The following is a 25,188-nucleotide window of genomic DNA, read 5'->3' on the forward strand; positions in this document are numbered from 1 at the left end:
ACTGTAATTTTCAGATTAAGAAATGAATGTTAACATGTATTCTATCACATGATATTTTTTAAATTTTTGGATTTATTAGTGTGATCATTTAAGATAAGGAGACAGAAGCTCAGGGAAGTGCTTTGGCTTGTTTAAGTTTTGTTACTAACTTGTCAAGTGACCTTCTGGGAGCTTCAGTTTCCTCTTCTATACTCCTCAGTTAACCTAACTCACAAAAGTATTGAGGGCATAAAATGAGATGATTGACTTGAAATACTGAAAAATGTATGTGATTTATATATACAAATATGTATCTCCTTTTATCCTCTGCTCACAGTAAGAAATAACTCAGTACTGGGGTATGAGGGAAAAATATATTCTTACAGCGCCTTAAGGTACCATTTCAACTGGTTTGCTTCCTTGAAAAATAAGAAGTATGATTGAGCAAATGCTTGGTTCACTACAAGCTGACATACTCCTTTAATCCTCGGGTCTAAGCTTTACTCTAACAGTGACTCAATTCTTCAAGATCAGTAAATACTGACTCATATGAAAGAATCCAAAAGCGGACTCAAAAGCAATTGCTTTTTGGTTTCGGATAACGTCCTTCATGGGACTTCCTAGTTTCCAAGAAAGCAAATCCTGGCAGAGTGGAGAATTCTGGAAATACAACGCCTGGTCTCAAAAACCTAATGCCCTAAAGTTATTATGAAAAAGACTCAAACTATGGAACATACCCAGCAAACCACATTTTAAAAATTGTGGAAAACACACATAACCTAAAATTTGCCCTTTTAACCATTTTTAAATGTTTAATTCAGCGGCATTAATTACATTCTCGATGTTGTACAACCATTACCAGTATTTCCGAAATCCTTTCCTCACTCCATACAGAAACTCTGTACACGTTAGGCAACCACTCCCCATTCCTGCTCCCTCTCTACCAGCCCTTGTTAACCTCTATTTATTTTCTTTCTCTATGAACTCACCAGTTCTAGAACTTTCATAGATGTGGAATCATATAATATTTGTCCCTTTGTGCCTGGTTTATATCATTCAGCTTAATGTTTTCAAGGTTGATCCCAGTTGTAACATGTATCAGAACATAGTTCCCTTTTATGGCTGAGAGATATTCCATGTATATCCACATTTTGTTTTTCCATTCATGTGTTGATGCACACTTGGGTTATTTCCATCTTTTGGATATTGTGAGTAATGCTGTGAACACCTGCATGCAAATATCTGGCCCTGTATTGAACTCTTTGGGGTATAAACCTATGAATGGGATTGCTGGGTCATATGGTATCTTTATGTTTAACTCTTTGAGCAACTGCCAAACCCCAGCAAACCATTTTTACCCTTCTGTGAATAGTGCAGAACCAGTTAATGCTACAGCACTTCCAATCGAAAGATAACCCTGTGTCTGGACAGAACTCAGCATTGGTCCTCTGTAACAAACCTCATAAAATCACTGCTGTATGATTATTGGTTCAATTGGCAGCTCTTCTGACAGTTACTTCATTCCTTCCCTGTGGTACTGCATGCAAAACTTCTTCTTCATTAATTGTATAATAGCATTTTGACATAGACATGAATAACAAAGGGACTTGGATTTGAAAGTACTTACTACCTATGAAAAGCATCTTTGTTTCCTTGGCCACAGAGAGGATTTAGGAAGTGAATGAAAAACATCAGCTCTAGTTCCTCAAATAGAATTACCATAGGACTCAACAATTCCACTCCTTGGTATCTATCCCAGAGAAATGAAGCCAGTTGTCTGTCACACAAACATTTGTACATGAATGTACCTAGCAGCATTGTAACCAAAACATAGAAACAACCCAAGCATCTGCCAACAGATGAATGGATAAACAAAATGTGGTAGAGACGTATATTATATTCAGCCAAGAAAATGAAGTACTGACACATGCCTACAACATGAATGGACCTCGCAACCATTATGCTAACTGAAAGAAGCCAGTCACAGACCATATATCATATAATTTCATTTATATTAAGTACCCAGAATCAGCAAATCCATAGTCAGAAAATTGATTAGTGCTGCCTAGAGCTGTGGGGGTGGGTGTGTGGGAAGAGTAGTGACACAAGGTTTTTGGGGGGGGGTGATAAAAAATGTTATAAATTAGATTACGGTGACCGGTGCACAAATTATATGTTAAAAAGTATTGAATTGGATAGTTTAAAAGGGTGAACTTATTAATATGTAAATTCTGTCTCAGGGTGTAGTAAAGAATTTAACCTTACCAAAGAGAAGTCTGACCTTTGTGGTTGACTCCTGGAAAATAACCGCTATACCCTTGGAATGTCCTGCCTGATTGCGTGTCTGTTTACCTGGGGACCCTGGACCATGCCAGAGGGTCTCCAATGTGATTTATGTTGGGGCTTTGGGCTACGTGGTATCAGCCTGCTCTGGGTGGAGCTGGAGGCCTCTGAGTAGTGTCCTGGACTCTGCCTCATGGTTGATTTTAATCTGTATCTTTTCGTGGGAATGAACCATAACTGTGACATAACAGCTTTCAGTGCGGTCTGTGAGTCCTAGGGGTTTACCAAACCCTGAACTTGCAATTGATGTCAGAAGTAAGGATGGTCTTGAGGACTTTTCCTTAACTTTCCTTATCTATTGTGCCGACATTCAATGGCACAATAAAAAATAAATATAAACACCCAGCTCTACAGAAGACAAGTCATAAGAATAGCCAATGTTTCAGTCCACATGGTGAATGAAACTGCTCACACCCCAGTGTCTTGTTTCAACTGAAGAAAGAAATGGGGTATTAGAGTGGAAAGGAGAAATAGGAGAGTTTGGGGCTACAAGGAAAAAGCCACTCTACCCTCACTGAGAGCAGAAAGCGAGATATCCATTCCAAGAACTGTTAGTGTTGCATTCTTTATCACCTGCCCTCACAGCCCAGAGCATGTCAAGGTGTAGAATGGACTCTCCTAAACTGGGATGATCTCTGTGATACTAGGCGATAAATAGAGGTAGGACTGGACCTCACCTGTGGTCTCAGGTGTGGTATATGAGCAAACTCTTGCAGGATATTAAGAACTGGCCAACCACCCCTAAGCATTTCAGGCAGTCTCCAAGAACAAAGGGAACTCGTTCCTCAGGAATGCATGCCAACACTTATAGCCACCATCTAGAATAAATAGGCTTTAGGATTAAGATTCAGAGAAAATTGTCAATGAATCTAAGGCTCCCTTCCTTTTCACGTCAGGGTGCCTTCACTACCTGAAACTGAATATTCTGCTTACGTTCAGTACTGTCAACACTACTCATCAAGGTATGTATTAGATGAATGTATTCGCCAAAGCCAACTCTCTGTAATTAAATTCAAATGAAATTTCAGGGCTCAAATATGCGAGAGAAACAAGACAAGTGCTATCACGTTAACTTTCTTTTCCAGCCAACCAGCGATAGGGATGAGAAGCTGACGAATCTTCCCATGGGCAGAAGTCCCTGGGCCAGGAATGGTGTCTGACCTGACACCCCAGTCCCCAAAACAGGCCTGCACAAAGCAGACACTTACAAAAAATAATTCTGGAATGGAATTCAGTGAATCAACAAAAGCTTCATTTAGCTAATGAAATCAGTGGGGATATAAATAATTGGAAAAAAAAGAAATGGGTTCATTAGGTTAGCAACACTGAAAATTTCTTATTTTCTGGCTAGAAGACAAATGAGTCGACACAATAGAAGTCAAGAATTTAAGCCCCCTTTTCTTCACTTTTAGGTCTGAGAGACTTTCTTTTTTCCCCAGTGTCAGAGTTGTTTATTTGATCAATCTACAGCATTAAATTTAAAACATTTATAGCACTTTTCTCACAGACCAGTCACCTTAGCCAGGGATCACTGGAAGTAGGTGTCTTAGCTTTTCCTCTAAGTCCTTATTATGAAAATTTTTGCTTTCCAAGTGGGGAAGGCAGCAGAGTAGCATAGAACATGGAGTTGTTTCTGGGCTGGGAATAAAAGGAGCAATCTTGAAGTTAGTCAGATGCTGAAAACCCTCCAAATGCTTATCAATTGATGGATGAATAAATAAGATGTAGTGTACCCACATAACGGACCACTACCCAGCAATGCAAAGGGACAAACTACTGGTATATGCAAAACATGGGTGGACTTGAAAAACAGTATGCTAAATTAAAGAAGCCAGACACGAAGGACCACATACTGAATTATTCCATTGGTATGAAATTTCTAGAAAGGCCAAAATTTTGGAGACAGCAAGTAGATTGCTGATTGCCCGAGGTTGGAAGCACAAGCAAGGATAGGGAGCAAACAGGCATGGGAGACCTGCTTTGAGTAATCAAAGGGTTTTAAAGTGGAGCTTGGTGAATGTTGTACAACGGTATAAATTTACGAAAACTCATTGGATGGTAGGCTTAAAATCGGTGAATTTTATGGTATATAAATTGTATTTCAATAAAACCATCAAAAATGAAGACAAGGGGGAACAAAGGTGAAAATCTATTGAGTAGATGGAAATACTAGTGGTCAATGAGAAGGAGGGATAAGGGGCACGGGATGTGTGAGTCTTTTCTTTTCTTCTTTTTATTCCTTTTTTTGAAGTGATGCAAATGTTTTAAAAATGATCATGGTGATGAATAAACTACTATGTGATGATATTGTGAGCCATTGACTGTATAACATACACAGAATGTTTTCATGTTGTTTTGGTTTGATAATACAAAATAAACTTAAAAAAAGAATTCATTGTAAACTATTTTAAGCAAGTACTTCAGTTATCTTAAGTAATAATCCCATTATCAAACTTGCACAAGATTCTCTAATTCATTTTCATTAATTTTGTAGGAAGTAGTTCAAGTCTGAATAAGAAACAAACAAAAAAAACATAGTTTTTATAAAATGCTACTTTGGTATTTAATGGCCCAAAATATAATTTTACATTTTGTAATATGCTTTGTATTTCTTGTGTGAACATTATTTTTTCTTATATAAAATCTGATAACTTTACAAGCTTTCCATTTTTTTTAATAAAAAGAAGCCAAAGAATTGTGGGGGGGGGGGGGGAACCGTAGACGAATGAAATGGGGAAAAAATGTTAAAGTGAAATGGTCACCTGCATTGTACGTTGACAGGAGCAACCCTTTCCAAGAAGAGAGCTTCCAGAAGACAAAACAACTGACCTGCAGGGTCTTTCTAAGATGAAATGCACTCCACAGGGGTGCAGGCAGACAACGCCCGGCGATAAACCAGTTCTCTCCAGTTAGGTCCAGGAGAGATCGCTTATCAGGACGGGCAAGCATACCATGTTAATCAATGTCCCTCTGCTCTCCACTTTGGAAGACCCCATCTATGTAAAGTCAGAACATTTCCTCACTTGCCTCCACGTTCATGCTATATAAGCTTCCCTTTTCCACCCCTCGGTGGAGCTCCCTTCTAGTTTCTGAATGGAATGTTGCCCGATTCATGAACCACTCAGTAAAGCTGTCAGATCCTAAATTGCAGGAAAAGTTTTTCTTTCAACAAAAGAAAACTATTGAAATCTAAACATTAAAAAATATACAGTGTAATTCTACAATCGCTTTAAAATAAAGCGAAATAACATTAAAAGAGAATGCTGGTGTAAATCTACAACTGCTCTAAAAATAGAGAAAAATTATAGGAGGGATCTTTGAGCATTAGAAGTCAATGGAAGTTCATTTTCTTCATGGAAATTACGATTGTGGGCAAGAAAGAATGGGAAGGAGATGTGAAGTAGAAAAACAAACTTTTCTTAAATAAAGATAATGCCCTTGTTGTGGCGTTTTCCCCCAATTGGCTTACCCGATAACAACTCAGCATGATTTAGTTTTAGTGTGTTCATGTTGGATCTATGTGATTTTTCCTAAATTGAAATTATGGCAGGGACAAAGTCCTGCACACGAGAATAAAGTTTCTAGTATTAACACTTTCCAGTTTTTGAAAACATGGAGTTTGACTTTTCCAATTTCCCCATGACATTTCAAAGACTAAGAATGGTGGTTCAGAGATTAAAGTCTGAGTACATTCTGTTGCTTAAAAGATGATTTGTCTTGACTGGATATCACTGAAATAATTCAAAATGGCAACAATTCCATCTACACTCTGTTCTATCCCTTTCCTTCTGAAAACAAATTCCTTTTGCAAGCAAGGTTGGCAGATTCTCCAAATATCTGAAAGTGCCCTGCTACCATTTTTTGAACTTTGCTTTTTTAAAAAAAATTATATTCTCTAATTATAAAATTGATTATCTTTGTGGAAAATGTAAAATATACTTAGTATTTATAAAATGCTATGAATAAAAGGTAGAATTCTCGCCTGCCATGTGGGAGATTCAGGTTTGATTCCCAGTCCATGCACTTTCCAAAAACAAAACAACAAAATAAGCAAAACAAACAAACAATAATTCAACAAATGGTGCTGCAATAATGGGATACTCACATGGAAAAATAATGAAATGAAATGCCATACAGCATACAAAACAAAAGTAACCAAAATAAGAAAAAAAAGAAGACACAATTAAATTGATACAAGACAGTAGCAATCTCTCATAATCAGAGACAAAAAGAGCTGGGTTTTTTTTTTGTATTTTTGGTTGTTGTTTTTTGCGGAGGCTATTTTAAGCTTGGACTTATGTTGGGAGGTGGTTCTTATTTCAAAAATAAAGCAAAAAACAAACAAACAGGAACACCAAACACAGAAATCCATTCTTTAAAGTAGGCTGTGGGAGTGGACTGAATGTCTAATGTGGCCAAATAGAAAGGACTTGGAAATTATTTCAGCACAGGCTTTAATGGTAAGGCGTCACGCCCTACAAACTGAGATGACACTGGTTGTTGGTAGCACATAAGCTTGGAGTTGCTGGTGATCAGGGATATATATTTTGTGGTCACTCTCTCTCACATGGCCAGCCGTTGACTGCAGTTATGCCATACTGCCTGTTTTAGTTCATAAGCTGCTGGAATGCGATATACCAGAAATGGATTGGCTTTTAAAAAAGGGAATTTATTAAGTTGCAAGTTTATAGTTCTAAGGCCATGAAAATGTCCAAATTAAGGCATCGAGGGAGAGATACCATAACTGCAAAGAGAGGGCCAATGAAGTCCGGGGTTTCTCTCAGCTTGGAGGGCACATGGCATCATCTGCTAGTTTTCTCTCCTCACTTAAGGTTTCCCTGGGGGTGTTTTCCTTCTGCTTCAAAAGTCTTTGGTTGCATGAGCTCTGTTGGTTCTGGTGACTCTAAAACTTTTTCCAAATGGTTCCCTCTTAAAGGGCTCCAGTAAGCAACCCCACCTTGAATGGGTGGAGACATGTTTCCATGGAAACCATCTAACCAAAAGCTACCATCCACAGTTGGGTGGGTCACATCTCCATGGAAACAATAAAAAAGGTCCCACCTAGCAATACTGAATGAGGATTAAAGGACATGGCTTTTCTGGGGAACGTGACAGATTCAAACTGGCACACAGCATACATGAAAACTTAATGAATTTCCCAAGACTTGATGCAAGAAACACTACTTAATTTGGAAGGTCCACAGCAAAATGAGAATGCAGGGCCCCATATTCAAAAATTGCTATGAATTTCAAGGTGGCCTTAGCAGAGAATTAAAGCAATCACAGCTTGCACACTCATGAAGCTGACCTGACTCAGTGGTTCCCTGACCTTCCCAACAAGGCCACTCTTCAAATTCGTGCAGCTCAGGGAGATATTTAATAACTGTGGGGAAATAAACAAAAATCTCCTGAAAGGGGGTCACATATATGTCTCAATGTCAGTGGCTTGCTCCATAGTACATACATGCGAACTGCACCTGAGAGCGGAGTACATGAGTTTAACCATAAGTTGCATCATGCTTTCTATGTTCTCACAAGGTCCAAGAGTTTCACTATGATAGAGATTCAAATTTACTTGGTATTGTAAGTGCTTGGGCCTGGTAAATATCTGGTTTTGAATTTCAACCCACTCTAACACCCAGACAAAGGCATGTAGGAAAGGAGATTTCATCTTTTTCTGTATTTCCTTCATCCATGTGAACCACTTCTGGCTGGCAGCAACGGAGACTGGCTCTGGCTTCTGGTTAGGTTTGCTGGGGCCAGGGTGGGTCATAAAGAAATGGTCCTCAAAACTGCAGGCGCGTGTGGTGTGGTCAGCTAATTCAGACAGTTAGAGGCCAACTCTAAGGGCAGGAATTGTTCCAACACCCCCGGGGCAAAGGTGGCAGAAGAATCTTAAAGACAGCAAACTTCCTCAAGATTACAAAAGGAGTTAAAGGGCTGCATCAACCAGGCAAGGGCTGAGTTAGGAAAATGTAGCTTCAAAAGCCTTAGAAGTTCCTGGTGCCCTTACTGGCCCCTCCCCTGCCTTCTCCACAACAGAGGATGGAGCCACTTCTGCTCCCATTGGGAGTCCCCAATCCTGGTCCAGAGGGAGCAGAGTGGACCCCGTGTGCATGCTGGGGTGCATGTATGGCAGTGCCAATCTATTGGGTGGAAGTCTGAGACTGAGCCAGAACTCGTTTGGGGCTCACCATCCCAGAGTTTGTCCTGAGGACAGAGAAACCCCTTGGAAGACAGCTGAGGAGGTGTGAAAAACGGCCTGGGGTAAAGAACTACCTGCTTTAAGTTACTCAAAAGAGCACCCAGGAGGGAGAGGAAGTATGTTCTAAAGGGAGTAGAGGGGACATTTTCACATATTCCTAAAAACTGTAAATGGGGAATTCCTAGGGCCTCTAAGGAGCACAGACCCAGGAGAAGAAGCTGGCTCCCTGGATCCCTGTCTCCACACAGGCTCAGACGAGACTGAGAGGATCCCGTACTTTCCGTTTACTTTGGACTGGACTGCTTGGTAAGAGAGCTAAGTGCTGAAGGAGCCAGCCAAAGCAGGACCAGTTTGCAAAGAGAGGAAAGGTGCTTTTTGCCTTTGTTTCTTGCTTTTGATTAGCTTCTAACATTCAAGGAAATCTGTTCTATCACTATCTGGATACAAACTTAAGGGACAGCCCGAGTACTATTTATATTCTAAAACATTAAAATGGACATTGTTCAACAAAAGATTACAAGACAAACAAAGAAACAGGAAATGATGGCCCATCCAAAAGAGCAAGACAGAAATCCAATGAAGAAGACCAGATTTTGTACTTAATAAACATTATATTTATAATAAATATAAAATAATGACTTTCAATATACTTAAGATAAAGGAAGACACAGAGAAAGAACTAAAAGATATTAGGAAAATAATGAATTAACAACAAAGGGATCTCAGCAGAGAAATATTAGAGTTGAAGAACATAGCAACTGAAATGAAAATTTCCCTGGACAGTTTCAACAGCAGATTGGAGGTGGCAGAAGAAAGAATCAGTGAGAAGAAGAAAGAATCTTATGAAAGAATCATAAGACACCTGAAATGATCCAGGCTGAGGAGCAGAAAGATAAAAGAGTAAAAAGGAAATAGAAGAGCTTAAGATACCTGTGGAACATTATCAAGATACCTATTATGGGAATCCAAGGAGAAGAAAGAGAGAAAGTGGCAAAAAGAATATAATAACTAATAGCAGAAAACTTCCCAAATTTCATGAAAGAAATAAACATGCACATTCAAAAAACCCAACAAACACCAAAGAGAATAAATTCAAAGAGAACCATGCCCAATCACAGAGTAATCAAATTGTCCAGTGTCAAGGATGAGAAGCTGAAAGAAAAAAGCAATGAGTCACATACAAGGGAATCCTAGCAAGATTAAGTGCTGATTTCTTATCAGAAACCATGAAGACAAGAAGGTAGTGGTATGAAATATTTAACACACTGATAGAAAATGATTGTCAACCAAGAATTTTGTAACTGGCAAGACTTTCTCTCAAAAATGAAGGAGATGGGTATAAATCTCCCTGGCAACATGGGACAGGACTTCAGTATAAGCCAGGGCCTGGAATCCTGGGATTGAGAAAGACTTCTTGAACAAAAGGGATGAGAGAAATGAGACAAAATAAATTTTCAGTGGCTGAGAGATTTCAAACAGAATCGAGAAGTTATCCTGGAGGTTATTCTCATGCATTATATAGATATCGCTTTTTTAGTTTAATGTGTATTGGAGTGGTTGGAAGGAAGTACCTGAAACTGTTGAATTGTGTTCCGGTAGACTTGATTCTTGAAGAAAACTATATAACTATACAACTTTTACAATGTGACTGTGTGATTGTGAAAATCTTGTGTCTGATGCTCTTTTTATGCAGGGTATGGACAGATGAGTAAAAAAATAAGGACAGGACTTCCGGAGAAGATGGCGGCTTAGTAAGACGCGCGGGTCTTAGCTCCTCCTCCAGAAAAGCAACTAAAGAAACAGAAACAATACGAAACAGCTCCCGGAGCCACGACAGAGACCAAAAAGACAGCGTACCCCATTCTGGAACGGCTGAACGGGCAGGGAGAAACCGCTGCGGTGAGATACCCGAGGGGCGCGCGTTTTCCCGGCCGGGGCAGCTGGCGACTGGGGTCCCCTCCACGCACGTGGCTCCCCGGTCTGACTGGGAACATTGGATAGTGGGGCCCTCCTGCCACGCTTGGTGTCTTGGGCCAGCTGGGCAATTTGGACCGGCACTCCCCCAAGCTGTGGCGGCCGGCGACCCCCCTCCATGCGCGGTTTCCCGGGCCGACTGCGAGATTCGGATTGGCAAGTTAAAGGAGCCACAGCATCTTTTACTGGTGGGACCCGCAGACAGACGAGCGCCACGAGCACCACCTACTGGGCAGGAAAAGAAAAACAGAGCCCAGAGATTTCACAGAAAAGCCTTTCAACCAGCCGGGTCCCACACCCAGGGAAATCTGATCAAATGCCCAGACACCAGCAGAAAATAATGGATGACGCTCGGAAAATTGAAGATATGGCCCAGTCAAAGGAACAAACCAATAGTTCAAATGAGATACAGGAGCTGAGACAACTAATGCTGAATATACAAACAGAAATGGAAAAACTCTTCAAAAACCAAACCAATAAATTGAGGGGGGACATGAAGAAGACATGGGCTGAACAAAAAGAAGAAATAGAAAATCTGAAAAAACGGGCGGGCCACGGTGGCTCAGCAGGCAGGAATGCCTACCTGTGATGCCAGAGGACCCGGGTTCGATTCCCGGTGCCTGCCCATGCAAAAAAAAAAGAAAATCTGAAAAAACAAATCACAAAACTTATGGGAGTGAAGGACAAAGAAGAAAAAATGGAAAAAACAATGGATACCTACAATGGTAGATCTAAACAGACAGAAGCTACAATTAGTGAACTGGAGGATGGAACATCTGAATTCCAAAAAGAAACAGAAACTATAGGGAAAAGAATGGAAAAACTTGAGCAGGGGATCAGGGAATTGAATGACAACATGAAACGCACAAATATACGTGTTGTGGTTGTCCCAGAAGGAGAAGAGAAGGAAAAAGGAGGAGAAAAACTAATGGAAGAAATTATCACTGAAAATTTCCCAACTCTTATGAAAGACCTGAATTTACAGATCCAAGAAGTGCAGCGCACCCCAAAGAGAATAGACCCAAATAGGTGTTCTCCAAGACACTTACTAGTTAGAATGTCAGAGGTCAAAGAGAAAGAGAGGATCTTGAAAGCAGCAAGAGAAAAACAATCTGTCACATACAAGGGAAACCCAATAAGACTATGTGTAGATTTCTCAGCAGAAACCATGGAAGCTAGAAGACAGTGGGATGATATATTTAAATTACTAAAAGAGAAAAACTGCCAACCAAGACTTCTATATCCAGCAAAATTGTCCTTCAAAAATGAAGGAGAAATTAAAACATTTATAGACAAAAAGTCACTGAGAGAATTTGTGACCAAGAGACCAGCTCTGCAAGAAATACTAAAGGGAGCACTAGAGTCAGATATGAAAAGACAGAATAGAGAGGTATGGAGTAAAGTGTAGAAAGAAGGAAAATCAGATATGATATATATAATACAAAAGCCAAAATGGTAGAGGAAAATATTATCCAAACAGTAATAACACTAAAAGTTAATGGACTGAATTTCCCAATCAAAAGACATAGACTGGCAGAATGGATTACGACCCAGCAATACCACTGCTAGGTATCTACTCAAAGGACTTAAGGGCAAAGACACAGACGGACATTTGCACACCAGTGTTTATAGCAGCATTATCTACAATTGCAAAGAGACGGAAACAGCCAAAATGTCCATCAACATTTTGAGTGGCTAAACAAACTGTGGTGTATACCTACGATGGAATATTATGCAGCTTTAAGACAGACTAAACTTATGAAGCATGTAATAACATGAATGGACCTACAGAACATTATGCTGAGTGAGTCTAGCCAAAAACTAAAGGACAAATACTGTATGGTCCCACTGATGTGAACCGACATTCGAGAATCAGCTTGGAATATATCATTGGTAACAGAGACCAGCAGGAGTTAGAAACAGGGTAAGATAATGGGTAATTGGAGCTGAAGGGATACAGACTGTGCAACAGGACTAGATACAAAAACTCAAAAATGGACAGCACAATAATACCTAAGTGTAATGTAACTATGTTGGAACACTGAATGAAGCTGCACCTGAAATACAGTTTTTTGTTTGTTAAAAAAAAAAAAAGTATATTTCTGTTTCTGCATGTGACTAACTTTCTATTCATGTCTGCTTGCTCAATCATACCTCCGGATGGTAATAATAAAATTTAAAAAAATTAAAAAAAATAAAATAAAATAAGGACGAAAGTAAATAGATAATAGGGGTGGGATAAGGTGTAAAAAAATTGGGTAGATTGCAGTACTAATGGCCAATAAGATGGAGGGGTAAGGGGTATGGGATGTATGAGTTTTTTCCTTTTTCTTTTTATTTCTTTTTCTGGAGTGATGCAAATGTTCTAAAAATGATTAAGGTGATGAATACTATAACTTATATGATGATACTGTCAGCCATTGATTGTATACTTTGGAGGGACTGTATGTGTATGAACAGATCTCAATAAAAATATTTTTTTAAAAAATGAAGGAGAGATTAAGACATTCCCAGATAAACAAAAGCCGAAGCACCATTATATCTGGTCTACAAGTGATGCTAGAGGAAGTTCTTCAGAATGAAAAGATACAAGTGATGCTAGAGGAAGTTCTTCAGAATGAAAAGAAAGGACACTAAACAGCGAATCAAAACAGCATAAAGAAATGAACATCTCTGGTAAAGGAAACCATATGAGTAATTATAAATGCTAGTACCATTGTGGTGTACTGTTATGTAACTCCACTTCTTGCTTCACAGGGACTGAAATGCATGTGCTTTACATGTATGATAAATTGATGGTTTGGACATGCAGTGCTCAAAGATATAAATTATAACAAGTACCAAAAAGAGCTGGGGGTGGGTGGTGGGGTGGACAGGTATAGAAGCAGACACTGTATGTGTATGTTAGTGAAGATAAGTTAGTATCAAATCAAATGATTGTTATAGATGTAGCATGTCAAATTTTCATGCCATGGAAACCACATAAGAAAATACATGAAAAATATACTCAGAAAGAAATGAGAAGGGTCTCAAAATGGTACAATACGAAAAGTCAAATAAATATGGAAGTAGGCATTAAAAAAAATTGAGGGTCAAAAAAGGTATATGACCTAAAAACACAAAATAGCAAAATGTGGAAAGTTCTGCATTATCAATAGTCACTTTAAATATAAATGGATTAAATTCCCCAGTCAAAAGGTAGAGATTGGTATAATAGATAAAAATGCATGATCCAATTATATACTGTTTACAAGGGACTTATCTTAAATTCAAAGACACAAGTAGGTTGAAAGTGTAAGGATGGAAAAAATATATACCATGCAAGTAGTAACCAAAAGAGAGCTGGGATAGCTATAGTAATATCAGATAAAACAGACAAAAACCTCATGAGGGACAAAGAAGGCCACTTTATTCTGATCGAGGACACTTCAGCCAGCAGCAGGAGATTACACATTCTTTTCTAGTGCACGTAGATCATTCTCTAGTCTAGACCATATCTTAGGTCACTAGACAAGTCTCAATAAATTCAAAAGTATTGAAATCGTGCAGTGTATAGTCTCCAACCACAATGGAATGAAGTCTGAAGTCAATAACAGAGGAAGAAATGGAAAATTCACAAACGTGGAAATTAAACAATGTACTCTTAAACAACCTATGGGTCAAAGAAGAAATCACAAGGGAAACGAGGAAATAGTTGAGATGAATGAAATGAAAACATAATATGCCAAAACTTCTGGGACGCTGTGAAGGCAGTCCTGAAAGGGAAACTTGTAGCTCTAAATGCTTACATTAAGATGGAAGAAATGTCTCAAACCAGAGACCTTACCTCAAATCTAGAGGATCTAGAAAAAGAAAAACAAACTAAACACAAAGTGAGCAGCAGGAAGGAAGTTACAAAGATTACGGGAGATGAGTAAGATGAAGAATAAAAAATAATAAATAGAATCAACAAAACCAAAAGCTGGTTCTTAGAAAATATCAATAAAATCAACAAACCTTTGGTTGGACTGACAAAGAAAAAAAAGAGAGAGAGAATACAAACATTTTTAAATAGAAAAGAAAAACTGTCTACATTAACTCAAGAAGAAATAGGGGCTTTCAGCAAACTGTTAACAAGAGGGTGAATCAATGAGAAAACTATAGACCATATTCCTTATGATATAGACACAAAAATCATCACAAAATATGAGCAAGCCAAATCCAACAGGACATCAAAAGAGTTGCATATCATGACCAGGTGAGATTCATCCCAGGTGTGTAGGATAGTTGAACATAAGAAAATCAGTTAATGTAATTTACTACATTAACAGAAAAAGTAAAAAAAAAAAACCCACATGATAATCTCAATTGATGCAGAAAGTATTTGACAAAAATCAAGTACGCCTTCTTGATAGAACATTTTGAAAAATAGGAATAGAAGCAAACTTCCTTGACATGATAAAAGAAATCTATGAAAAAGCCACAATACACATTTTATTCAATGGTGAAAGACTGATAACTTTCTAAGATCAGGGGCAAGACAAGGATGTCCTCTGTTACCACTGCCATACAAGATATTACCAGGAGATCTTGCTAGAGTAATTAGGCAAGAAAAAGAAGTAAAAGGCATCCAAACTGGAAAAGAAGAAGTAAAACTTTCCTTATTTGCACATGACATGATCCTATATACAGAAAATCCTGAAAAATCCACAACAAGGCTCCTTGAGTTAATACATGCATTCAGCAAAGTGGCAGAGAACAAATCAACATGCAAAATCAGTAGTGTTTCTATATAGCAGCAATGAACAATCTGAAGAAGAAAATTTTTTAAATCAATATTTACAACAGCAATTAAGAGAATGAGATATCTTGGAATAAATATAATCAAGGATGTAAAGGACACGTACACAAAAAAATTATAAGACATTGTTAAAAGAATTCAAAGAAGACATAAATAAATGGTAAGACATTCTGTGTTCAAGGACTGGAAGACTAAATATTGTGAAGACGACAATTCTACCCAAGGCAATTTACACATTCAACACAATCCCAATCAAAATTCTAAGAGCCTTCTTTGCAGAAATGGAAAAGATAATCAACAAATTTATATGGAAGGGTAAGGGACCCCAAACAGCCAAAGCCATCTTGAAAAAGAATAAAGTTGGAGAACTAACACTCGCCAATATTAAAATTTATTACAAAGCCATAGTAATAGAAACACCATGGTATTGGCACAAGGACAGATATATTAAAGAATGGAATTAACATGAGAGTTCAGAAATAGGCCCTCACACCTATGGCCAATTGATTTTTGACAACTGCCAAGTCCACACAACTGGGAAAGAATAGCCTCTTCAACAAACGGTGCTGGCACAACTGGTGATGCATATTCAAAAGAATGAAAGAGGACCCATATCTCACACGACATACAAAAACTAACTCAAAATAGAATAAAAACTAAATATGAGAACCAGGACTATAAAATTCCTAGAAGAAAACATAGGGAAGTAAGTTTAGGATGTTAGGTTAGGCAATGGTTTCTCAGACTTTACACCCAAAGCCCAAGCAACAAAAGAAAAAAAATAAATAAATAGGACAGCCTCAAAATTAAAAACTTCTGTGCATGATTAAAAGGACTTTATCATGAAAATAAAGACAACCTACTCAAACTTACTCAAAATCCATAAAGCTTGGTGCACAAAAGTTTTTGGAAAGCACATACCTGATGAGGGTTTAATATCCAGAATAGATAATGGAATCCTACAGGCTAACAATAAAAAAAGACAAACAACCCATTTTAAAAAATTGCAAAGTTTTGGTAGCAAAACATGAACGTAATTAATAGCACTGAATTATATATTTGGATATAGTTAAAAGAGGAAATTTTATGCTGTCTATGTGTTATAAGAATAAAAATTTTAAAAACTAAAACATAAGACCATACAACACATTCACAGTTCATTTACAGTGAACCCTGCTGTAAATGATGGACTATAGTTAATAGTCCAATTATAAAAATATTCTTCTATGAATTATAACAAATGCACTACACTAATGCAAGGTATTTATAATAATAGGGGGGCAAATGGGAACGCTGTATCTTATGCACGATTTTTCTGTAAACCTACAAGTCCTCTCTCTCTCTCTCTCTCTCTCTCTCAATATATATACAAAATACAAAATGCTTGTGAGGCCATGTAATTCTCCCAGGGCGGGAAAGTGAATGTCAGGGACTCTTGAGAGGTTGCACTTGAGCTGAGTCTGATCTTTAATCATATTCAGCTCTTGTAATTTCCCAGGCAGCATTCATTTTCCTGCTTCTGAGCCCTGCATATTCAGTTCCACCTGCTGAATTCCTTTCCCTCCCCGTCCCTTCCACTGTTGACTTGACATATCTGTTTTTCCTCCTTCAAAAATCAGCTAAAACCTACACTGCCCTCTTCCTCCTTGCAAAAGGTTAAGGTGCATCTTTCCTTGTCTCTTCCCAGACCCTTCTATATTCACTATTATAGAACGTGACCGTTGCGCGACAATGCTTATTTACTGCATAAAGAAATGAGGTGATAAAAAAGGTTCAATCTAGTAGCGAGGCCATATAAGACCAAAAACATTAAAAAATGTTATTTCCCTTTGGGTATGTGTCTGCTTTCCCACAGATTGAATTCCTGAAGGGCTAAAACGTTTTTCGTCGTTGTACCCGGAGCGTATACAGAGTGAATACCAATAAGTCTTCCTAACCAGTGAATGGCCTCAGGCCCATCCCATCCACCACGCTGTTTCCGAGAATGCCCAATTCATGGCTTTTTACATAAGTCACAGTGATGCTATGGTGACAGTGGAATACCGCCACTGTACTGCACACACATTGAGGCATCGTCATCCAACAAAGCAAAGAGCTCATAAGCGTGGGATATTTTACTTTCAATAAATCTGGCTAAAAATGTAATGTTACTAAGCTATATTTGATGCAGGAAAACTCAGTCATGTAACGCTAGTTCTCTTATAAGAATGTATGTTGATTAGGGGCAAAAGGACCTTCCAGACCAGAACGTCCCACCATTTTGAAAAGTCTAAGAAGGTGCTGGGTTTTGGGGTGGGGTGGGGATAGGAATGAGAGGAGGGGACTGTCTGCAACGGGTTTTAACTTCTTTGTAACTTTTCTCTTTAATTATGAAATAGACCTTTAGTTTCTCATTGCATTCCTATAACACATACCCATGAATACTGAATAACTTAAGAGAATGCATAGTAAAGATATTAATCTTTACACTTACTTGAGCAGAGCCTCAAGGGCAAAAGAGCCTGGTTTGCCTTTGGGTGATGGGACCCTGGGTGAATTACTTAGTCTCAGTTTACTCATCTGTAAAATGGAGATAATACTAGTTGTTGTCAGGACAAGATGTTCTTAAAACCTCGCCTGGCACGTGTCATCTTAAATGTAGCTATTATAATATGGCCATCCCCACCTTCTTTGTCTTTGCTCTAGTTTTCTTTTTGTCCAGAGTCACTTTCTTGCAAGCCACACTCTTTTACTTAGAGGTTTCAGTTTTCCTATTACCCTCGGCATCACCTGGGGTGGCACCTGGGCAGGTATGCTGTTAAACGCTTCCAAGCAATCCTGAAGCACAGCTAAGGTGGAGAACACAGGGTTAGGCTCTGATGCTGAGACTCGAGGACTGAAGAATGTCAGTCAGGTGGGGTCCATGTCCCCCGGTAGCGCTGTCCTCCTTCTGTGCAAATCTGTGGTTGCTTCCCAGGACTCCGAGCGTGAGACACAAGCATGGTACCAGGACAGCCAAGGCTTCGGCAGGCAGCTGCGTGCCAGCTCATTCTTGTTCCTTTGGTTGACTGCCCCATCCCTTCCGCTGAGGCCAGTTTGGAACCCGATAGGTAACAGGTGCTCCCAGGGACCCCATTTTCGTGCTTCACAGCTCAGCTCAGAGTTGGTTTCTAGGCAGGGAGGCCATTTCTGGGGACAGATGTGCTGTCCCCTTGACCCACACCTCCAGCAGCCTCCACCCTTATGCAGGTGCGTGGAGGAACCCAGTGTTTTGAATGAGAAAATTTTCTGGAAAGTTACAATTTATAACTTAAATTGTGAAATGACAGAGCAGATGAAGCCTTTGTTTTTGATGTCAGCCTTTGCAAATGTCATTACAGATGCTCCTGCCTTCGTAGATTCAGCACATGGGCTGCCGTTACGGATGATTCAGGGCTAGTGAGTGCCTGCTAGCTTTTCCCTTAGTTTGTTGTTCTTTCTTTTCCAACCTTGCTATCAATCATTACTTTGGATAACAGAAAGCCAAGCTTGTTAAACCGGCACTTTTAGCAGTATCCATACGACGTAAACAGATTGAGGGTGAAGTCAAATTAAGCACATAGGCTTCTGACAATGATTTCCCTCACTTTATACTTGAGGTTTGGGGTGATTGTCCCAATGGTGGAACCTGTTCCATCCAAACTAGATATTTTACTTGTCTCTTTAGATAGACGATATGTTTCAGCAGACTTGTTGGTTTAATCTGAATTAGATTATGACAAATTCCATGTATTTGGAGTACCTCCTCTCCACTTTCAACAAGCCCCACCCCTCTATGATGATTCCTCTGCACTGAGTTACACGAATATCCTAATATGAAATTTCATATGGGCATGGAAAATGCACACACCTCATAGCGTCTTAATCTGACAGCCCTGTTTCCATTTTCAGATGACCATTGTGAAATGTTGGGTCATATGATATGTTACTTTGCCCAGCAGTGTGGGTTGGGCTATTCTTCAATTCCAATGAAGAGTATGAGATCCTTCAAGTGATGGAATTGGTGATCCAGCTTTGGGGAAGTATGTCAGGATTTGAACGGGCAAATTTCACATCCCTGACTATTTTGTTCAGATTTTAAAGGATGAGCCCCAATGAAAGAAGCCTTAAGGAGACCATGAAGATAATGTCATAAAATGTTGATAAGATAATAGTACTAAAAAGCAAGAAAAAACTAAGGTGGCAATTCCTTATCCAAGAGACAGCCAAGGTGATGGCCAGAAGAAGGGAGATCAAGAAAGGCAGAATGAGCACTGGCCTATCAAGAAAAGGGTTTGTTCCAGAAGTGAGAGAAGGACCAAAAACGGTGAGTGACCAGAAGACAAAAAGGGAAAGACCTGAGCAGCCATTCATCGATCATACCACCAGGAGAAGAGAGAAAGAATCACCTTCTCAGGGATGACTCAACGCTCTGCCTCACCCCCTGCCCCCCAAAAACCGTGTCCACCATTTGCTGACTCCATTAGGGTTGGTGGGCAGGAAGCAGGGACAGGGAAGGACGACTGAAAGTGCAGGACTATAAAACTCTCCTTCCCTGAGTCACGAAACATCATCCAGCTCAGATTTTTCTTTTTTCTCAAAAATTTCCTTGAGCAGGGGGGACTAGTACCCTTTTGGCTGTGGCCTAAAGCTGTCCAGACAACCAACGGTGAAATCTTCTGTCTCATCTTAAAACTTCATGTAAATTTTTCATGTCATGTCATGATATAGCCATGTTTGTGCCAATAAAAAACAATCTGGAAATAATTCTTAATCTTTGGATTTTGGGGCAAAACTGATACACTTCAGCGAGGTGGGCCACCAAGGTGTGTATTTTCCAGCATACACCCAAATGGCCCAGGACATGGGTGCCTTGGTTTAAGAAGTTTGCCTCTAACCCGGACTCCTCATTGACCAAGTCAGGAAGTGAGGGCCACACTTGCTGAGACACAGGATGTGTCAGGCAAACTCCCAGGGCGAGGGACAAGGCCAACCCAGAGACAGTTTCTTATCTCAAGGAACAGGAGTCCAAGGTCCCAGGGAGAGTGAGTGGCCAGGCTCGGGGCTCACACCCGGAACTCTGTGGCTCAGCCCTGCTTCCCCACTAAGCTATGCTGCTGACTCCGGTCCCCTAAAAGGCCCCAGGCTACCGCTGCCCAGAAGAGAGTGTCCAGAAGGCAGCTGGGTACTGTCTCCAGGTTCTCACTGCGGACTCAGGTGAATTCTCAGCCTGCCCTGCACTCAGGGGACACAGCTGAAGGCAGGCACTGCCAAAAAAGGTGCAGATTATAACAGTTTCTTTGGGGAGTAAAACAGAGGGAAGCTGCTGAAGGCCTGACAGTCTTAAACACAAACAAAAGTTCGGAAGTTTGAGAAGAGAGAAGGAGTGGGAAGAGGGGAAAATAAGTTTTAATGTGGCAAAAATTGGAACCAATATAAATAGTTACAATTATCAAGCACATTTTAAACCTCTTTATGGTCTTCTCTCCCCTTCCTCCCACACTTAAACTTGACACTCTATTGTTCCTCTAGGGATGAAGGCCCAAAATCACAAAACTTTCATAATTGTAATTGGTTTAAGTAACTTCTTCAATTTTCACATGATGTGAGGGTTGCGAGGTAAAACTAGGACATCATGAAACTCTAATGCTTTTGCTACATGGACAGGTAGCTCTGTGACCTTAGGAAAGCTGGTGAACCTCTCTGTGCCTCTGTTTCAAATCAAGCTAGAGAAAATAACCTATAACCCAGAAATAGCATGCAGCATGTACAACCAGCAGTACGTGTTGGATAAAGGATGTTGATTATTTTTAGTCATAAATGACTACCTTATAAAGCATAAGAATGTAAGTGATCCATTTAGAAAAGAATATTATAGCAGTTTTTTTTTTTCTGGATTTAATATCCTATAGGGCAACCAAAAGGCCCTCAATATGGCCATTTACCAAATCCTGAAGCTTTACCTCCCTCTGACATCCTTTTTTCCTTCTAAGACCTGGTCAGGGCCCTCCACCACCTCTCCTGCCCCAACTGACCACGGTCTCTTGCCTGCTGTCTGGGCAGCCCCAGCTCAGTTCTTCATCTTGTGCAAATGCTCCAAGCTAACCACGCCACCATCCACCCCAGGCCTGGATGGACTTCAGGCTCTGACCTCGTTCCTCTTATCTCCGACACTTCCTGACTCACATTCCATTCTCCTGTAAAAGTGAACGTGCTAATATTAGTCCTTGCTGCTTCCCAGACCTCACTCTCGGAAGCATTCCCGAGACCCCAGACTGGAGAGGAGCACTTCTCCCCGTGGCACTCCCACAGTGCTCCGGGACACTTGTGATCACACTGTTAAAATGATCTCTTGAGGTTTCCATCTTGCCCACCAGGCAGTAGGCTCCTCGAGGCGGTGGTGAGTCTTACTCGGCTTTCTACCCCCAGAGCTTGGCAAATGGGAGGCTGAAGATGAGCTGTGGAAGGGTTCTGGAATTGAGTGGGAATTTGCAGTAACAGACTCATCCCACGGACTCCAATTAAAAAATATATATGTTTCAATTAGAGAAGTTGTAGATTTATAGAACCATCATGCATAAAATACAGCCTTCCCATCTTCCACCCTATTATTAACGCCTTGCATTAGTACGATACATTTGTTACAATTCATGAAAGAACATGTTTACAATTGTGCTATTAACTATAGCCTGTCGTTTAGGTTCACTGCTCATGTTGTGCAGGCCTATGGCATTGTTTTAAAATGTATATAGCCCAGTAATATATAAATATACAACCTGACAATTTCCCCTCATAACCACATTCAAATATATAATTCAGCGCTGTTCATTACATTCGCAATGTGTGCTACCACCTTTCAGGTCCTGGAAGGGAGGAGGGAGAAGGGAAAGAAAAAAGGAAGGGACACGGCAGTTCCTGAGCATCTATTGGATGCCGAGTGTATACCAGGGCTTGAGCTGGGGATCTGAAGCCTTATCCAGGTGGAAACATCTGCAGGAGGGGCAAGCTGGCTGGTTCTGGGGAGACACGGAAAGTGCTTCATTAGACTCCAGCGTGAGTGAGAAGTCCAGAGAAAGACCTGAAATACTTGGGAGAGCAAGGGACAGGGGAGCAGGCACTAAGAAGCAAAGAAACACCTAGGTGGAGCATTTATTCATGGTGAGGGTCTAGGAAATAGGGAATTAAATCAACCATTCAGGGTAGGGCTGTGTAAAGTCAGCTGGACTGAGCAAACTTCTAATCAGAGATCAAAACAATGGGAGATTCTTTCTTTAGCTCAGTCAGTTCATGTCCTGGGGGGAGGAGAGCAGCACTCAGCTCTGGGAGTAGGGGCAATCTAAATGATATTCAGAATTTTCAGAAACCTTGCCCTGGAGGGCAGACCACCCGGCCTTACCCAAGCCCCAGGCTTGCTCATCTCCCAAAGTGATTGCAGTGTGAGTCTTCAAGTTGATTTGCCAAAGAGAGAGATATAAAGGCACTGAATTGCAAATACTTTATGGTTACATGTCTGCTTTTCATGTATTTCATTATTATTTTTCAATTCTTATGTAAAGTATTTATGAATTTAAATAAGAACTTCTGACATTTTGGTTTGCACTTGAGGACTCAATCACCTCTGAGAGATGGTTTCCTTTGGAGGCCTTTCAGACAGGCCCACCTGATTGAGGGAAATGCTTAAAGCAGTGGGGCTGGGGCTGGGGGTGAATTTGTCCCCCAGGGGACAGTTGCAACATTTCTGGTTGTTTCACTGGGGTGGGGAGAGAGGAAGGGGTGGGTGTTACTAGCTGCCAGATGAGGAGAGGCCACAGACGTGAGGCTGAAGGTCTTACAATGCACTGGGCAGCCCTCCATGACAAAGGATTCATTGGCCTAAATTGTCTATAGGGTGGAGACTGAGAAACCCTGCCCAAATGTCATGTCAGCTCCTGGAGCAGCTGGCATAGCAGCCGGCAGATTAGACAAACCCGATCACCTGACTGCGTGTATCCATCATTTCCCTAGGCTGCAACTTCCATTTAGTGGCAGGTGCTTGGCTCTCTGTGCTAGAACTAGTGAGATAAAATCCCCACACCCTCAAGATGCTCCCAGTGTAATAATTAAGGTAGAACTGTAAAGCAATCATTGTCATGTAATTATCTAGAAAGAGAGTTCTGGCAGTTTAATTAAATGATGAATGGATTGGTGGGAGACAGAGGCTAGAGGTTGGTGTGTGTGTGTGTGTGTGTGTATGTCTGTGTGTCTATGTGCATGCGGAGGGTTACCAAGCTATCTGCATACGTGGAGAAGCAAGCTATTTAACAGGTCTCCTTTCAATCTAACCTTCCCCCACCCTGGCAGATAAGAGGCCAGTGAGCCAAGATTTCTAGCAATTGAGATCCAGTAAGAAGTTCTTAGATGATTGCATTGATTGTATGATAGCATCCTGGGAAGAAGCCTTCGTATGGACAAACAGTTCTTTAAAATTTCATCAACATTTAGTTAACCTCTGCCCACAGAGTTGACAGCTCGCAAGGGAGCCAATGGAGATAGAAAAGAAACCAAGTTTCACTCCTAGAACAATTCATTTCTCCCATTCTCGTTTCAAAGTTTGTCTTAGACAAGCAGAGGCAGTGTCTTTGCAGATAATAATCTGCCTTTGAATTCTGTAATGGATTTGCTGAGAATTAGCTGAAGACAAGGGAGCTTCTGGCTCCATCTACCCACAGATATGGGAACCATTAAAAGCAGTCGCCACAGGCATCCTTAAAAGCTGTTACTCAGTAAAGTTCAACCCTTAGCTAAACATTGGTTTAGAGCATAGTTCATATCTAATTTAATACAGGTACTGCTACACCACTCAAGATATTTTAATCACAGGGTCTTCTCTCTTCCCAACCATAAGATGTCTCTGAGGAAAACACAACAAGAACAAGCTCCCTTAAACAATGGTAGCTGGTCTCAAGACCACTCCTATTATAGTTTTCCTCCAAGTTCTAAAGTTCTATTCTCTCTTGCACTATTTCTACAGCTCTTAAAAACCAGGAAGAAAGGCATGCAAGAGAAAGGTACGTGTGGTAGAGATATGTTCATTACTTTAAAAATATTCGTGTAATGCCTGCTATGCACAGGCCCGGGCTAGGCTCCCTGGGTCGGGTCTGGGCTCTGGAGTGCAATGGTCCAGGTTCATATCTCAGCTGCTACTTAGAATGCCAGGGGAGTTGCCTCGTCTCTAATTTTTATACAATGGGAGTGGTGGGTGGCGATAGCTTTTACCTGCTTGGTGTGAGGGGAGGACAAACCGAATGAATAAACATGAAGTCTGTGTAATCGCATCTGGCACAGGGGAAGTTCTCTGTGAGGTGGGCCAGTATTGTTTCCAGGTGTCTTACAAGCTTGTCAGTCACTTTGGTGTTCCTGATGGGTCACTGGTGGCTTCGGTGGTTTACTGGTCACACCCCGGTCTGAAGAATAATGACCGGTGGGATATTTACTGTGTGATTTCTTGTTACCATGAAGTCCAAAGGGTTCCTCTCCTCTCATAGGTTCGGATGTCAAAATGACCATCGGTGCAATACCTACTAACTGTAAGCCAAGTTTGGTGGGGGGTGGGGTGGGGTGGCAGACAGCTCCATGTTGAAGGGAGAAGATAATTTCTTTGAGATTAAAATAAGAGAACATGCTGGGTTTTTTATCCCAGAGTCAGAGAAGCAGAGCAGGGTGGTTTTCAAGATCACTTTTCAAGTGGGGGAAGAACAATCAAGTGGGGGGAGAACAATTCCACTAAACAGAGCTTCATGACATCAGGAAATACAAATAAGGAATGGATGCAAGAAGGTTTTGACATTCCTTCTGTTGGGTATTTGGATCTTCCATTCACTTTCTGGGTGAATTTCTATCTCGACATAAGACCATCTGAAAGCCTTAAGGC

General features: G+C 40.4%; 1 protein-coding gene and 1 long non-coding RNA gene across 3 annotated transcripts in view; one reads left to right on the forward strand and one right to left on the reverse strand.

Annotated features, from left to right (window-relative positions):
- The window catches only part of AGPAT4 (1-acylglycerol-3-phosphate O-acyltransferase 4), a 151,214-nt gene that overhangs the window by 121,520 nt on the left and 4,506 nt on the right, over nt 1–25,188 (reverse strand). The window contains exon 1 of one of the 2 annotated variants that reach the window (XM_077120795.1): nt 839–1,125. The exons of the other annotated variant lie outside the window; for it this stretch is intronic. The gene's annotated coding sequence lies outside the window, so the exon portion shown is untranslated. Of the gene's footprint in view, nt 1–838; nt 1,126–25,188 lie in introns of those variants that run through there. 2 annotated transcript variants of the gene reach the window in all.
- On the forward strand, nt 17,338–20,035 carry LOC143649553 (uncharacterized). The gene is made up of 3 exons (XR_013159100.1): nt 17,338–17,422; nt 18,641–18,698; nt 19,191–20,035. It is a non-coding gene; the product is annotated as an uncharacterized LOC143649553 (long non-coding RNA).

This window comes from Tamandua tetradactyla, chromosome 11 (genome assembly GCF_023851605.1).
Source record: "Tamandua tetradactyla isolate mTamTet1 chromosome 11, mTamTet1.pri, whole genome shotgun sequence".
Taxonomy (NCBI): domain Eukaryota; kingdom Metazoa; phylum Chordata; class Mammalia; order Pilosa; family Myrmecophagidae; genus Tamandua; species Tamandua tetradactyla.